This window comes from Loxodonta africana, chromosome 7 (genome assembly GCF_030014295.1).
Source record: "Loxodonta africana isolate mLoxAfr1 chromosome 7, mLoxAfr1.hap2, whole genome shotgun sequence".
Taxonomy (NCBI): domain Eukaryota; kingdom Metazoa; phylum Chordata; class Mammalia; order Proboscidea; family Elephantidae; genus Loxodonta; species Loxodonta africana.
Window position 1 is genome coordinate 45916947 of NC_087348.1, and position 14961 is coordinate 45931907.

The window sequence follows — 14961 nt, forward strand, 5'->3', positions numbered from 1 at the left end:
ACAGAAACAGAATATTCTTTGAGGTTAGAAATTGTATGATAAAATACATATTGAAAGCATAGCATGGATTAGGCACTGCTAGGATCTAATGGCAAAAAGATTAATACATAGACTGTATCTTCAAAACACCAAGTCTAGAATCCTTGTTCAGTCTGACTTCTATTATTTCTTCTGTTGTTATTAATGCCGCATGGCTCACTAATTTGCCAACCATCTCAACTGCAATTGTTTCTGATACTTCTTCCAATGCCTTCCAAGAATCCTATCAGGGATCATGTCGTAGTTACTCTACCTGCATTAAATTTTTCAAATACTTCCTCTCTACTCTATTCCTAGTACTTTCTTCACTGTTGTTGTTAGGTGCCGTGGAGTCAGTTCCAACTCATAGCGACCCTATGTACAACAGAACAAAGCACTGTCCTGTCCTGCTGTATCCTCCTGACAGTTGTTATACTTGGGCCCATTGTTGCAACTGCTGTGTCAATCCATCTCATTGAGGGTCTTCCTCTTTTTTGCTGACCCTCTACTTTACCTAGCATGATGTCCTTCTCCAGGGACTGATCCCTCCTGATAACATGTCCAAAGTATGTGAGACTTGGTCTCGCGCTCCTTGCTTCTGAGAAGCGTTCTGGCTATACTTCTTCAGAGACAGATTTGTTCTTCTTTTGGCAGTCCATGGTATATTCAATGTTCTTTGCCAACACCATAATTCAAAGACATCAATTCTTCTTTGGCCTTCCTTACTCATTGTCTAGCTTTCACATGCATCAAAGGAGATTGAAAACATCATGGCTTCAGTCAGGTGCACCTTAGTCTTCAAGGTGACATCTTTGGTTTTCAACACTTTAAAGAGGTCCTTTGCAGCAGAATTGCCCAAAGCAATGCATCTTCTGATTCCTTGCCTACTGCTTCCATGGGTGTTGATTGTGGATCCAAGTAAAATGAAATCCTTGACAGCTTCAACCTTTTCTCTGTGTTATCGTGATGTTGCTTATTGGTCCAGTTGTGAGAATTTTTGTTTCATGTTGAGATGTAATCCATTCTGAAGGCTACAGTCTTTGATCTTCGTCACTAAGTGTTTCAAGTCCTCTTCACTTTCAGCAAGCAAGGTTGTGTCATCTGCATAACGCAGGTTGTTAATGAGTTTTCCTCCAACCCTGATGCCCTGTTCTTCTTCACACAGTCCACCTTCTCAGACTATTTGCTCAGTATACAGATTGAACAGGTATGGTAAAAGGATACAACTCTGACACACACCCCGTAGTATCCCCTTGTTCTGTTCTAATGACTGCCTCTTGAACTATGTACAGGTTCCTCATGAGCACAATTAAATGTTCTGGAATTCCCATTCTTTGCAATGTTATCCATAACTTGTTATGATCCACACAGCCGAATGCCTTTGCATAGTCAATAAAACACAAGTAAGCATCTTTCTGGTATTTTCTGCTTTTAGCCAGGATCCATCTGACATCATCAATGATTCGCTAGTACTCCACTAATCATTGCTATAATTTTTCCAAATATAGAGTGTTTCAACTAAAAATATCTAAGATGATTTTTAGATGTCATTCCAAGGACTCTCTGGAAAAAACAAAAACTCACCAAAATTAACTTGATTTGCCTCCAACAAATAAGTGTTAAGGACCCCTGGTGGTGCAGTGGTTAAGCATTCAGCTGCTAACTGAAAGTCTGAATCCACCAGCTGCTCCTTGGAAACCCTGTCAGGCAGTTCTACTCTGTTCTATAGGGTCAGTACAAGTCAGAATCAGCTTGATGGCAATGGGTTTGGGTTGGGTTTTATTAAGTGGCAAAACTAGAAATTAACCATTCCTCATGACTCCATATTTAGTGATTTTTCTACCATATCATGATCCCCAATATATTAAAATAATAATAATAAAGCACAGATTATTTACCATTCTGCCCCGGGTTTTATTCAGGTGATACTGTTTTTCAGAATGTAGCCTGTGTTTTCCTGCTTCTATAACTTCCTCAGGCTGTTCTCTCTAGCCAGAGATCCTTTATAGCCACTCTTTTATCTTCAACTATATAGATATTGCCAAACTTTCAAGATTCAGATCAAATACCACCCTCATTCATAAAGTTTTCCATGATTCTCCTAGCTAAGAAAACCACCTTTTGAAACTCTGTAGCAGTTCTCTCCACCTATCTTACTTTTAAGATCTTACCTGGGTTGGAGGTATTTTTGCATCTCTTGAACTTACCAATATTTTTTAAGTATTTTGCTGGCTAAAACTGTGTACACTAAACTTATCTTCCACGGCTCCTCATAGGAGGGAAAGCATTATAAAGCCGGGACATTCTCTTTTAAGGCTTAAAAATAGGTTGAATCACTTTAGTCAAGAGCTCTATGGTTTAAAACAATTGTCAGCAACATCTTTATCCCTGATTACCCTCCAGTTGGGTAAAGTAAATGCAAACCAAGCTCTTGGAGATCTGTGACAATCATGAGGAAATCAAAAGATAAAAAAGTGCCGTGGGTGGGCAAGGGGGCTTTGTTAATATTGACTGTCATTCAATAATCCCTGGGTCACACACACTCTCCTGAAATGTAATAAGCAGCACACATGTCTTTCTTCTCTTATGATGTAACTGATAGATTTTCTTCTAATTCCCCAATCTCCATCCACAGGAATCCAAAAATGATGGCTACAGCTTCTCCTTGTCCTGTAGTTTAAGAAATTGGTCATTATGACTTAGGGCCACCTGGCTATGCCTGCAGTACTCATCAATGACAAAGTCCATTAATTACAGATGTGATTATAATTTTCACTTCCCAGAAACAGAAATAGGTCAACATAATTTTACATGTTGGTTTGTCCCATTCCTTGGAAATAGCAACTCTGAAAAAATCAATATTTTCCATTTCAGATAAATTACAAGGGTTTAAGTAACATACAAGTACTATCCCGCAAGCACAACACGGCCAGTGATAGGATAACATCCATACTCCTACAAGGAAGACCAATTAATATGACTACTATTAAAATTGGAAACCCTGGTGGTGTAGTGTTTAAGTGCTATGGGTGCTAACCAAAATGTATTAAAATTTACTCACACAATAGCAAAAAGATGGAAGTAACCGAGATGGTCATCAGTGGATGAACGGATAAATAAATTATGGTATATTCACACAATGGAATACTATGCATCAATAAAGAACAGTGATGAATCTGTGAAACATTTCATAATGTGGAGAAACCTGGAAGGCATTATGCTAAGTGAAATTAGTCAGTTGCAAAAGGACAAATATTGTATAAGACCACTATTATAAGAACTTAAGAAATAGTTTCAACAGAGAAGAAAATATTCTTTGATGGTTATGAGAAGGGGGAGGGAGGGAGGGAGAGGAGTATTCACTAATTCGATAGTAGATAAGAACTACTTTAGGTGAAGAGAAAGATAACACACAATACAGGTGAGGTCAGCACAACTGGACTAAACCAAAAGCAAAGAAGTTTCCTGAATAAACTGAATGCTTCAAAAGCCAGCAGCAGGAGCAGAGTTTTGGGGACCATGGTTTCAGGAGACATCTAAGTCAACTGGCATAATAAAATCTATTAAAAATCATTCTGCATCCCACTTTGGAAAGTGGCATCTAGGGTCTTAAATGCTAGCAAGCAGCCATCTAAGATGCATCAACTGGTCTCAACCTACCTGAATCAAAGGAGAATGAAGAACACCAAGGATACAAGGTATTTATGAGCCCAAGAGACAGAAAGGGCCACATAAACCAGAGACTACATCATCCTGAGACCAGAAGATCTAGATGGTGCCTGGCTACAACTGATGACTATCCTGACAGGGAACACAACAGAGAACCCCTGAGGGAGCAGGAGAGCAGTGGGATGCAGACCCCCAATTCTCATAAAAAGACCAGACTTAATGGTCTGACTGAGACTAGAAGGACCCCAGTGGTCATGACCTCCAGACCTTCTGTTAGCCCAGGAACCATTCCCAAAGCCAACTCTTCAGACAGGGATTAGACTGAACAATGGGATAGAAAAAGATGCTGGTGACTAATGAGCTTCTTGGATCAAGTAGACACTTGAGACTATGTTGGCATCTCCTATCTGGAGGGGAGATGAGAGGGCAGAGGGGGTTAGAAGCTGGAAGAATGGACATAAAAAGAGAAAGTAGACGGAAGGAGCAGGTTGTCTCATTGGGGGAGAGCAATTAGGAGTATATAGCAAGGTGTATATAAATTTTTACATAAGAGATTGACTTGATTTGAAAACTTTTACTTAAAGCACAAAAAAAATTAAAAAAAAATATTCACCAACCACTAAGGCCAAGGATAAGGAAATTGAAGATCTTTACCAACTTCTATAGTCTGAAGTTGATCAGACATAGAACCAAGATGCGTTGATAAGCACTGGTAATTGGAATGCAAAAGTAAGGAACAATAGTTGGAAAATACGGCCTTGGTTATAGAAACAATGCCAGAGAGCTTATGATAGAATTTTGCAAAACTAACAACTTCTTCATTGCAAATATCTTTTTTCACCAACATAAATGGCAACTATACAAGTAGACCTTGCCAGATGGAATACATAAGAGTCAAATTGGCTATATCTGTGGAAAGAAGCCATGGAAAACTCAATATCATCTGTCAGAACAAGGCCAGGGGCTGACTGTGGAACAGACCATCAATTGCTTATACGTAAGTTCAAGTCGAAGGTGAAGAAAATTAGAACAAGCCTAAAGAGACAAGGTATGATCTTGAGTATATTCCACCTGGATTTAGAGACCATCTCAAGAATACATTTGACTCATTAATCACTAATAACAGAAGACCAGATGAGTTGTGGAATGACATCAAGGACTTCATACATGAAAAAAGCAAAAGGTCATTAAATAGACAAGAAAAAAAGAAAAGACCAAAATGAATGTCAGAAGAGACCCTGAAACTTACTCTTGAACATAGCGTAGCTAAGATGAAAGGAAGAATTGATGAAGTAAAAGAGCTGATCAGAAGATTTCAAAGGGCAGCTCAATAAGACAAAGCCAAGTATCATAATGAAATGTGCAAAGACCTAGAGTTAGAAAACCAAAAGGGAAGAACTCACTCAGCATTTCACAAGCTGAAAGAACTGAAGAGAAAATATAAGCCTTGAGTTATAATATCAAAGGATTCTACAGGGAAAATATTAAACGACACAGCAAGCATCAAAAGAAGATGGAAGGAATACGCAGAGTCACTATACAAAAAAGAATTGGTCAATGTTCAACCATTCAGCAGGTAGCATATGCTCAAGAACCAATGGCATGGAAGGAAGAGGTCCAAGATGAACTGAATGCATTGGCAAAAACAAGCCTCCAGGAATTGATGGACTACCAGTTGAGATGTTTCAACAAATGGATGCAGCACTGGAAACACTCACTCATCTATGCCAAGAAATTTGTAAGACTGCTACCTGGCCAACCAACTAAAAGAGATACATATTTGTGCCCATTCCAAAGAAAGGTAGACCAACAGAATGTGGAAATTATTGAACAATATCATTAATATCACAAACAAGTAATATTTTATTGAAGACCATTCAAGAGCAGTTGCAGTGGTACATCGACAGGGAGCTGCCAGAAATCTAAGCTGGATTCAGAAGAGGACGTGGAACAAGAGATATCATTGCTGATGCCAGATAAGATCTTGGCTGAAAGCAGAAAATACCAGAAAGAAGTTTACCTGTGTTTTATTGACTATATAAAGGCATTCAACTGTGTGGATTATAACAAATTATGGATAACATTACAAAGAACGATAACTCCAGAACACTTAATTGTGCTCCCAGGGAACCTGTACATAGACCAAGAGGCAGTTGTTCCAACAGAACAAGGTGATACTGCATGGTTTAAAATCAGGAAAGTTGTGTGTCAGGTCTATATCCTTTTACCGTATTTATTCAATTTGTATGCTGAGCAAATAATCTGAGAAGCTGGATTATATTAAAAAAAAAAAAAAAAGAACACAGTATCATGATTTCAGGAAGACTCTTTAACAACTTGTAACATGCAGATGGCATAACTTTGCTTGCTGAAAGTGAAGCGAACTTGAAACACTTATTGATGAAGATCAAAGACTACAGCCTTCAGTATGAATTACACCTTAACATAAAAAAAAAAAAAAATCCTCACAACTGGACCAATAAACAACATCATGATATACAGAGAAAATGTTGAAGTTGTTAAGGATTTCATTTTGCTTGCATCCAAGATCAATGCCCTTGGAAGTGGCAGTCAAGAAATCAAAACAACATATTGCATTGGATAAATCTGCTGCAAAAGATCTCTTTAAAATGTTAAAAAGCAAAGATGTCACTTTAAGGACTAAGGTGCACCTGCCCAAGCCATGGTGTTTTCAATTGCCTCATATGCATGTGAAAGCTGGACAATGAATAAAGAAGACCAAAGAAGAGCTGATACCTTGAATTATGGTGTTGGTGAAGAATATTGAATATACCTGGACTGCAAGAAAAATGAATAAATCTGTCTTGGAAGAAATATGCCAGAATGCTCCTTAGAAGCAAAGATGGCAAGATTTTGTGTCACCTACTTTGGACACACGATCAGAAGGGACCACTTCCTGTTGAAGGACATCATGCTTAGTAAAGCAAAAGTCATCAGAAAAGAGGAAGACCCTTAATGAGATGGATTGACACAGTGGCTGCAACAATGGTCTGAAGCATAACGACAATTGTTAGGATGGCACAGGACAGGACAGTGTTTTGTTCTGTTGTACATAGGGTCCCTATGAATAGGAACTGCCTTGATGGCACCTAACAACAACAACATGCAGCATACAGTGAACTGAGCCAATGTTATTCTTGTTAAAACCCTACAATAGGATCTACCTACAAAATCAGGGGCTGAAGAGTATCCACTGAAAACATTGAGAACTCCTACATACAGAATGCCTCAAATATGTTGTTATAAGGAGGTTCAGCAGGAATGAAAATGCTGAACAGATTTTTAACATTTTAAGAATCTCAGTTGCATCATATATTTGCTCTTTGTGTATATGTATACACACAAGTGTGTGTGTATGTGTGTATATATATATATATATAACTGGACTACTAACCGAATGGCTGACTGTTCTAACCCACCCAGATGCCTTGGAAGAAAGTCTTGGTGATCTTCTCCCAAAAGTTCACAGCCGTTGAAAATCCCACGGAGCCCAGTTTGTACCCTGACACACATGGGGCCGCTGTGAGTCAGAGCCAGCTCGACGGCAACTGGTTTGGTTTATTTATGTGCATGTGTGCGTGTGTGTGTGCATGTATACATGAGAAGTCCCTGAATGGTGCAAACAGTTAAACACTCAATTCCTAGCAGAAAGGTTAGTGGCTGAAACGCACTCAGAAGAACCTCCGAAGACAGGCACAGCAACCTGCTTCCAAAAGGTCACGGCCTTGAAAACCCTATGGAGCAGCTCACTCTGCACATATGGGGTCGCCAGGAGTCAGAGTAGACTCAATGGCAACTAACAAAAACAACAACAACGTGTATATATATGTGTGTGTGTGTGTATGTATGTATGCATATACATATGTATATATGTGTGTGTGCGCGCGAGTAGAGAGAGAGAGAGACTGATAGCCTCAGACACTGGAAGGTAAAGACAAAGATCCCGATAAGAATGACAGAGGGGCAATCTAAAATAGAGTGCATAAATTTGTCATTTTGTCGACATGCGAAGCAGTAACAGTGTTCAGACATGGTTATTTCAAGGGATTATATGCAAATTCTATCGTCTATCTGCATATGGATTCCTTGAATGAGACATTTACCCATGGGTCTGGCATGTGTCGTTAAACCCTTTAAGAAGCCGTGGAGAGCAAAATGCTTCTATTTCTCACTACCTGTCTTCTAATTGCAACCTGTTCAGAGATAGATTAAAATATTACAAAACAGAAGTATTTGACTATAAAATCTATTCCCAAAGGACTTTTTTATAAGCACATAGGAATAAAATAATGATTTGTTTTTTGTACTGAAGAGGCCTTCGCAGTACAAAACAATCCCTTGATTTGAAACAAATATCAATCAACAATTCTAAACCACACAGCTACTTTTCCTTCCCATGGTGGAAGAACATGTCTTTGGCCAGCAATTGTAATTTTAATTTTGCATTTCATCTGTTTCTGTTAAAACAGGTTAAGGTGATTTAGGTATTAGTCAGTATATGAAATGTCCTTCCCACCCCTTAGTTTACATCTCTGTGAATAACTCTCCTATTTGAAGTTTCTGCACACGATGAGGGACATGAGTACTTCAATGGTAGACTTCTTACCTTCCATTCAAGAGACCCAGGTTTGACTCCCAGACAACGCACCTAATGTGCAGCCACTACCCATCTGTTAATGTGTTGCTATGATGCTAAAAACGTTTCAGTGGAGCTTTCAGAATATGAGAGACGAGGAAGAAAGTCCTGACTATCTACTTCCAAAAAAACAGCCAATATAAACCCTGTGGATTAAAATAGCCTGATTTATAACCTATTACGTGGATGGAGCATCTATCTTTCAATCTATCTCCGAACAAGTTGCAAACAGGCAGCATTTCATTCCATTGTGCATGGGCCACCATGTATTGGGGGCCAACTCAATGGCAGCTAACAACGACAACAGACGGTTGGGTGGGTGACCTACAGAAACAGTCCAAGAGGATCTAAGCAAACAAACCACGACTGCTTCATAAAAGTGGGTCTCAGTAGCAGGAAACAAATCCTGGCTTTATGACAAGTTAACAGTGGTGGTAGCTGAAGACCTTAGAATTACGGCATAATTTAATTTACTTTAGTAATAAGACAAGGTCAGAATTAAAAAGAAAAAAGGGGTCAGTTTTGCTTTGGAGGAAAGAAAACTTTATAAATATAGAAAGTTGCTTTTAAGATATTCTTTTTCTTAAATCCAAAGTACAGATTTGCCTAAAGAAGATAGAGTTATTCCAGGCTTTTTGGTTATAAGATCCCCTTTGATAGATTTTGATTAATAAATGCGACTTCAAGGCAGACTCATAATATCCTACCTTAGAGAAATACCCCATCAGAAAAGCAAAAGACCTTCAAAGATTTAAATTCACTGATGGGGATTTTACACAAACTCATCCAAAGCATAGCTCTAATCCCAATTATTTTTCTTGGCTTAATAAAACAAAAGGACTTGTGGTGCTCAAAGGCACAGATCAAATCCCTAGGATTAAGATTTAAATGAATGAGCAATCAAAACAGGCATTCTGACAGAGGTTTAAGATTTTGATAAAGTCGTTGGGCATATTAGCAATGAAACAGACTGAATATATAAGTTTTTTTTTAATTAATACTTGATTGACCTCTATAGAAACAACGATTCTGAATTTATAAAGCTATAAAATTCTCTATAAAGGAAAGCTGAAACTGCCAACATACAAAAAGATGTTTCACCTGACTAATAAACAGAGAAATTCAAATTTTAAAACAGCATGTTTATAATATTTCATACCCATTACATTGACAAAAATTAATAAGTTTGATAACACCAAGGCTGACAAATATGATAGAAAGCAAGAATTCACATATTACTGATGGGAGTATAGTTTGGAGAATAATCTAGAAATATCCAATCAAGTTAAAGAAGAACATGATCTGTGACCCAGAAATTCCACTTCTAAAAATTTACCCTAAAGAAACATTTGCACATTTTCAGGAGACACGTATAAAAACACTAATTACAGAACTGTTTGGAATTGTGAAAAAAAAAAAAAAAAGCAAAGAAATGACCACATACACTATGATTTATTCATTTGTAGAATAACATCAACAATTAAAATAAATGAGCTATGTTCCCATGTACAAACATAGATGAAACATGAAAATGTAATGCTGAATGAAAAACAAATTTCAGGAGACACATTTAGAATAACATTTGTATAAAAATGTAAAACACAAATCTATAATTGTGATGCACATATTTTGTGTCAGACATTGTTATTTGCCTATGCAATATTTATTTTCTCCTTCTTGGTGACTCAAGTACTCAGTTTTGTTCAGAGTGGTCCTGTTAAAAATGCTCATCACCCCAGATGCCCATGCAACCAGGGTGGACATGGGGCCAGGTCTGGCCAGTAAGTGTTACAAAGAAATCTACTGGTAGAGCTCCTGAGTTAGACTGTCATTATTCTAATAAAAAGGAGCAGACTCAGTCACCACATGACTTTTGTTCATCACTCCTTTCCATGTTTCTTTCTGAAACACAGATACAATGCCAAAAGTAGCTATCAAGAGTTTAAAAAAAAGATGACAGAGCAGGACACTAAGAGGTGATTCTGGGTTAACCTCTTAAGGATACTGATCTGCAGTCAGATTCCCTTCGGTAACTGCTAACCCCTTAAAACATGTACTTCTTAATATGTGCTGTCAGAGATAACACATGTGGCTGTTTTGTTGGTTCGATTCCTAACACATTTCAAAAATGTGGAGATATTTACAAAGAAGAAATGGATACAAAGCTCTGGGGGTAGGGTACTTCCGTCTTCAGTATTACCAGTTACCCTCAAGTTGGTTCTGACTCATGGCAACCTCATGTGTGTCAAGGTTGAACTGTGTTCCACAGGGTTTTCAATGGCTGATTTTTCAGAACTATGTTGCCAGGCCTTTCTTCCAAGGTGCTTCTGGGCAAACTCCAACTGCCAACCTTTCAGTTAGCAGCCAAATGCATTAACTGTTTATACCACCAGGGACTCCTGTCTGCACCTATTTTCCAATCAATCAATCAATGAAATGGGTTAAAATTCACCCATCCTCCTCTTCTCCAGCCAGAGGGCCAGCCCTAGATATTTTTAATATAGAAATTCTGGATTTAGTCTGAAGATCAGGAAGGGGAATGGAGATTATGGGAAAGTGGCAAGGAGCAATCAAGAGGAAACACAAGGGGAAATATGAAGTATCTTACCAACTTCCTAATCAAGAAAAAATTCTAAATTATATGAAACAATAACAAAATCATTTTGAGCAGAGGGCAAAGGAGGAACATAGGTTGGTTTCTAGTTGATATAGAAGATGGCTTCAAACCTAGTTCCTACTCCTGTTTCATTATGTATTCCTCAGCAACCTTAACTCATGGAATTAAAATACTTGTACTCCTTGATTACCATCTGTTTCTGATACATACGTGAAATGACACATACTAGAGCTGCAAAATTACATAAGTTTTACATGGAAGAGAACACACAGCTTTTGTTTTTCAGTTTTTTTTTATGATCTTTGTCACAGATTGGGTTCTCTAAAATCAGAAAGGGAGTTTGGTGTGCAGAATATTTACAAGGAATTAACACGTGTGGAAAGGAAACAGGATCGGGCAGAGGAAGAAGCTGAACTGGGATGCAGGCCTAACATAACCTCAGCCAATCCAGAAGGGAGTTCTGGAGATACAGGGCTGGCTCTTCAGTGTTGACCTACAATGAGCCAAAAACTGCTGGCCTCTACCCTCACCAGGATTAGTTGTTGGATGTAGGCCACCTGGGAAAGTTATGCTCTTGGATGAAGGGACTCTCTGAAGTTGAGGCAAACCCTAAAGGGGCTAACAGCTGGAGGATCTCTGTTGACCTTGCTCCCAGGAGCTGGGGAAAGGACTCTTTTCTTGAAAAGGAATGGAGCAGTGCCCCCCAGTTCACCACAGTCCTCATCTGAACCTTATGATATGTCTGTGAGCTCCTAGATAAGCCACTCAATAATCTGTGCCTAAATTTCTTCATTTACTAAATAAGGTGGCTGGACTGGGTGTGTGTTTGTTTTAAGTAGGGAAGCTACTTCCTATGCCAAAGCTTAACTCATTAATTTTTACTTCTAGAGAATTCATCATCCCATATCTTTAAAATCATAGAATTAGGAAATAACTTAGACATAATGGTAATGACAATATCAATAATATCAATAACGGCTCACTTTCATTAAACCTTTGCTATATGCTCAGCATTGTACAAAACATCCTATTTATGGCGAATCACTAGAGAAGGACATCATGCTTGGTAAAGTAGAGGGTCAGTGAAAAAGGGGGAAACCCTCAAGGAGATGGATTGACACAGTGGCTGCAACAGTAGGTTCAAACAGAGCAATGACTGTGAGAATGGCACAGGACTGGGCAACATTTTGTTCTGTTGTACATAAGGTTGCTATGCGTCAGGGCCTATTTGATGGCTCCTAACGCTGTGAGTCAGAATCGACTCAACACTGGGTTTGGTTTGGTTTGGTTTTTTTTAAAAACAACAGCATTTAATCCTCAGGACCCCAGTACATAGTATAATCAATCTAGTTGACAAGGGTCATGCATTTAATAAGTTAAAGAGACAGGACTTGAACATACTCTAGCTGATTCCAAAACCTGCACTGCTAACTACTATACCACACTATGAATGCATTTTCCTTCCTAATAGCAGGATGTTTGCATGTAAGGTGCTAAGTTATTTTTAAAGACTTCCAGGAAATTGCAATCTGCAAAGATAAACAAAATCCACACTTTAAGACAATCATGATTTTTATATTGTGACAATTCATTAACTCCCTTTTCCTAGCTATTATTCTCAGCATATTTGCGATACCTCGTTATGCTGAGCAAGCAACTTCTGCAACTCCTCTTTTTATCTCACCCCTGGCAAGTACTATCAATATGAGTTTATAGAGAGAGATTCAATTAAAATGCATATCCATTCTGACCATTAATTCTGTAGATTGCATCTCAGGAATATCTGCTGGCAAACCAAAAGGTATGAACGCTGATGGAAGCGATGGTCTTCCTATTTTGGCTCCCTTCCTGAAGCCTCTGTCACAGTCTCTGCTTCCTGCTTTTGATTATAGTGGATACGCTTCGGATTGTGTCTGGCTTAAAATGAGTCTCCTTTTCAAAGTTGTTAGCTTCTAGCAGCCCTCCCAAACTGCACCACCCTGTGGTTGATTGGTCCCAAGGGGCCATGGATATATTCAAGGTGGACTAATCAGACTCTAGCTCCCCTAAATTTAGAATTTGCAAAAGACTGTCACAGAGATTGGTAGGCATTAGCAATCAGGTCCTTTTAACTGAAACAATCTAGGAAAAAGATGCACAAATTTATACTACCAAGGTCATGGACCCAACTTTGTCTGAGTCCATTCTGAGGCTTGGGGATTTTTAAATCTCTATTTTTTTAACCTAAGTGAAATGGTCGTTAATCCTTCCTTTCTATCCATCACCTCTCTTCAAAAAACTAGGTAGTTTTGAAAACTGTTTTCCTGTACACTATCTTAATTGGTTCTCACAGCCTAAGAACATGGGGTATTGTTTACCTCACTAAGTACGTGAGAAAACTGAGGTTGGAAAGACAGCCCCTTCGGAGAGGAGAACGAGTCATTTGATTAAAAATTGACTGTGGATAATCCACAATCTGAATGTTGTCTATTCCTACAGATAATAAAGCTTAACCCTTCTGGAATCATTGGTGACCTCCCGGAAATGCTTTACCAAAGATGATGTATGTTTCAAGACCCTTTCAATTTGGGGCCTTTACAAGATTTTACTACCAAATGTCAAGCCACCTTGCTTTAACAATAATCATTTAGTAGTTAACAGAGTGCATTATCATCATATAAGCTTCCCTCTCCATTCCCTTCAATATCAAAGTCAAGCCTCACCCTTCCTTCTACTCCTTGTCTACCAAGGCTATCGTTTGCCTTTCAAGATTGCCCTTTGAAAAACATGTTCAGTGTTCAGGAGAGAGAAAATAGGGGGCACCCTGATACCACCTTCTGATAAGACTTATTTAGCCTTATGCTTGAGGAAGGACAGTTGGGTCTGTGAGAATTAGTTCCTTAGTAAAATTTTTAAATACCCAATAGAATGTAAGTGCTAAGAGAACAGAAATTTCATCTATTTTATTTGATACTTTATTTTGAGCCCCCTACAATATTACCTGGCACATAGTAGGGGTCAATAAATATTAAATGAATGAATAAGTGAAATCTAAGTATTGCTGGACCAAACAAAAGCAGAACAAAATTTGCAAGAGGGTCAGGATTAGAATACCTGTTCTGTTACTAAATATTTCTCTTGCCTCAAGAAAGTAATTCAACTTCATTTGAGTTCCAATTTTAAAACTGAAAAAAGTGCCACCTACTTAACAAAAACATTGTGAGAGTTAAATAAAATATGGAAAAATGACTGGGACATAGGGTATGTTCAGTAAGTGTGTTGAATGAATAAATAAATGCATACATACATAAATGCATAATTTATCAGTTCATCTAATCACTCAGAAGCCAAAATTTATTTCTTAAAATAAGATGGAAAAATAGAAATCAGATATTAATTGCAAACTTATGTGGACCATAGTTAACCACATAGTTATCCCTTCATTACATTCTAGTGGCTTTCACAAGAAAACTCAGTCCTTAGGGCTCCATAATCTAGTTCTTATATTCCCTGCCCTACACTAAGATATACCAAACTACTCCCAGGTGCCCACATGCAAACTATAGTGTCTCATATTCTCTGCTTGTAATATCCTCCCTATATCTTTTTTTCAGGAAACCCGGGTGGTGTAGTGGTTAAGTTCTACAGCTGCTAACCAAGAGGTCAGCAGTTCGAATCTGCCAGGCGCTCCTTGGAAACTCTATGGGGCAGTTCTACTCTGTTCTATAGGGTTGCTATGAGTCAGAATCAACTCAACAGCAGTGGATCTTTTTTTTTTTTTTTTTGGTACATTTTGAAAACTAAATTTATATGTCACGTCTTCCAGGAAGTCCTTTCAGATTACCACTTTGAAGCTGAATTAGGTCTCCTTTTTCCTGATCATACAATGCCCTTACCTTTGTACTTTCACTCACAAATGATAGATAGATTAGGTAGGTAGGTAGGTAGGTGGGTAGGTGGGTAGGTGAATGGGTGGGTGGGTAGGTGATAGGTGGGTAGGTAATAAGTGGGTATACAGACG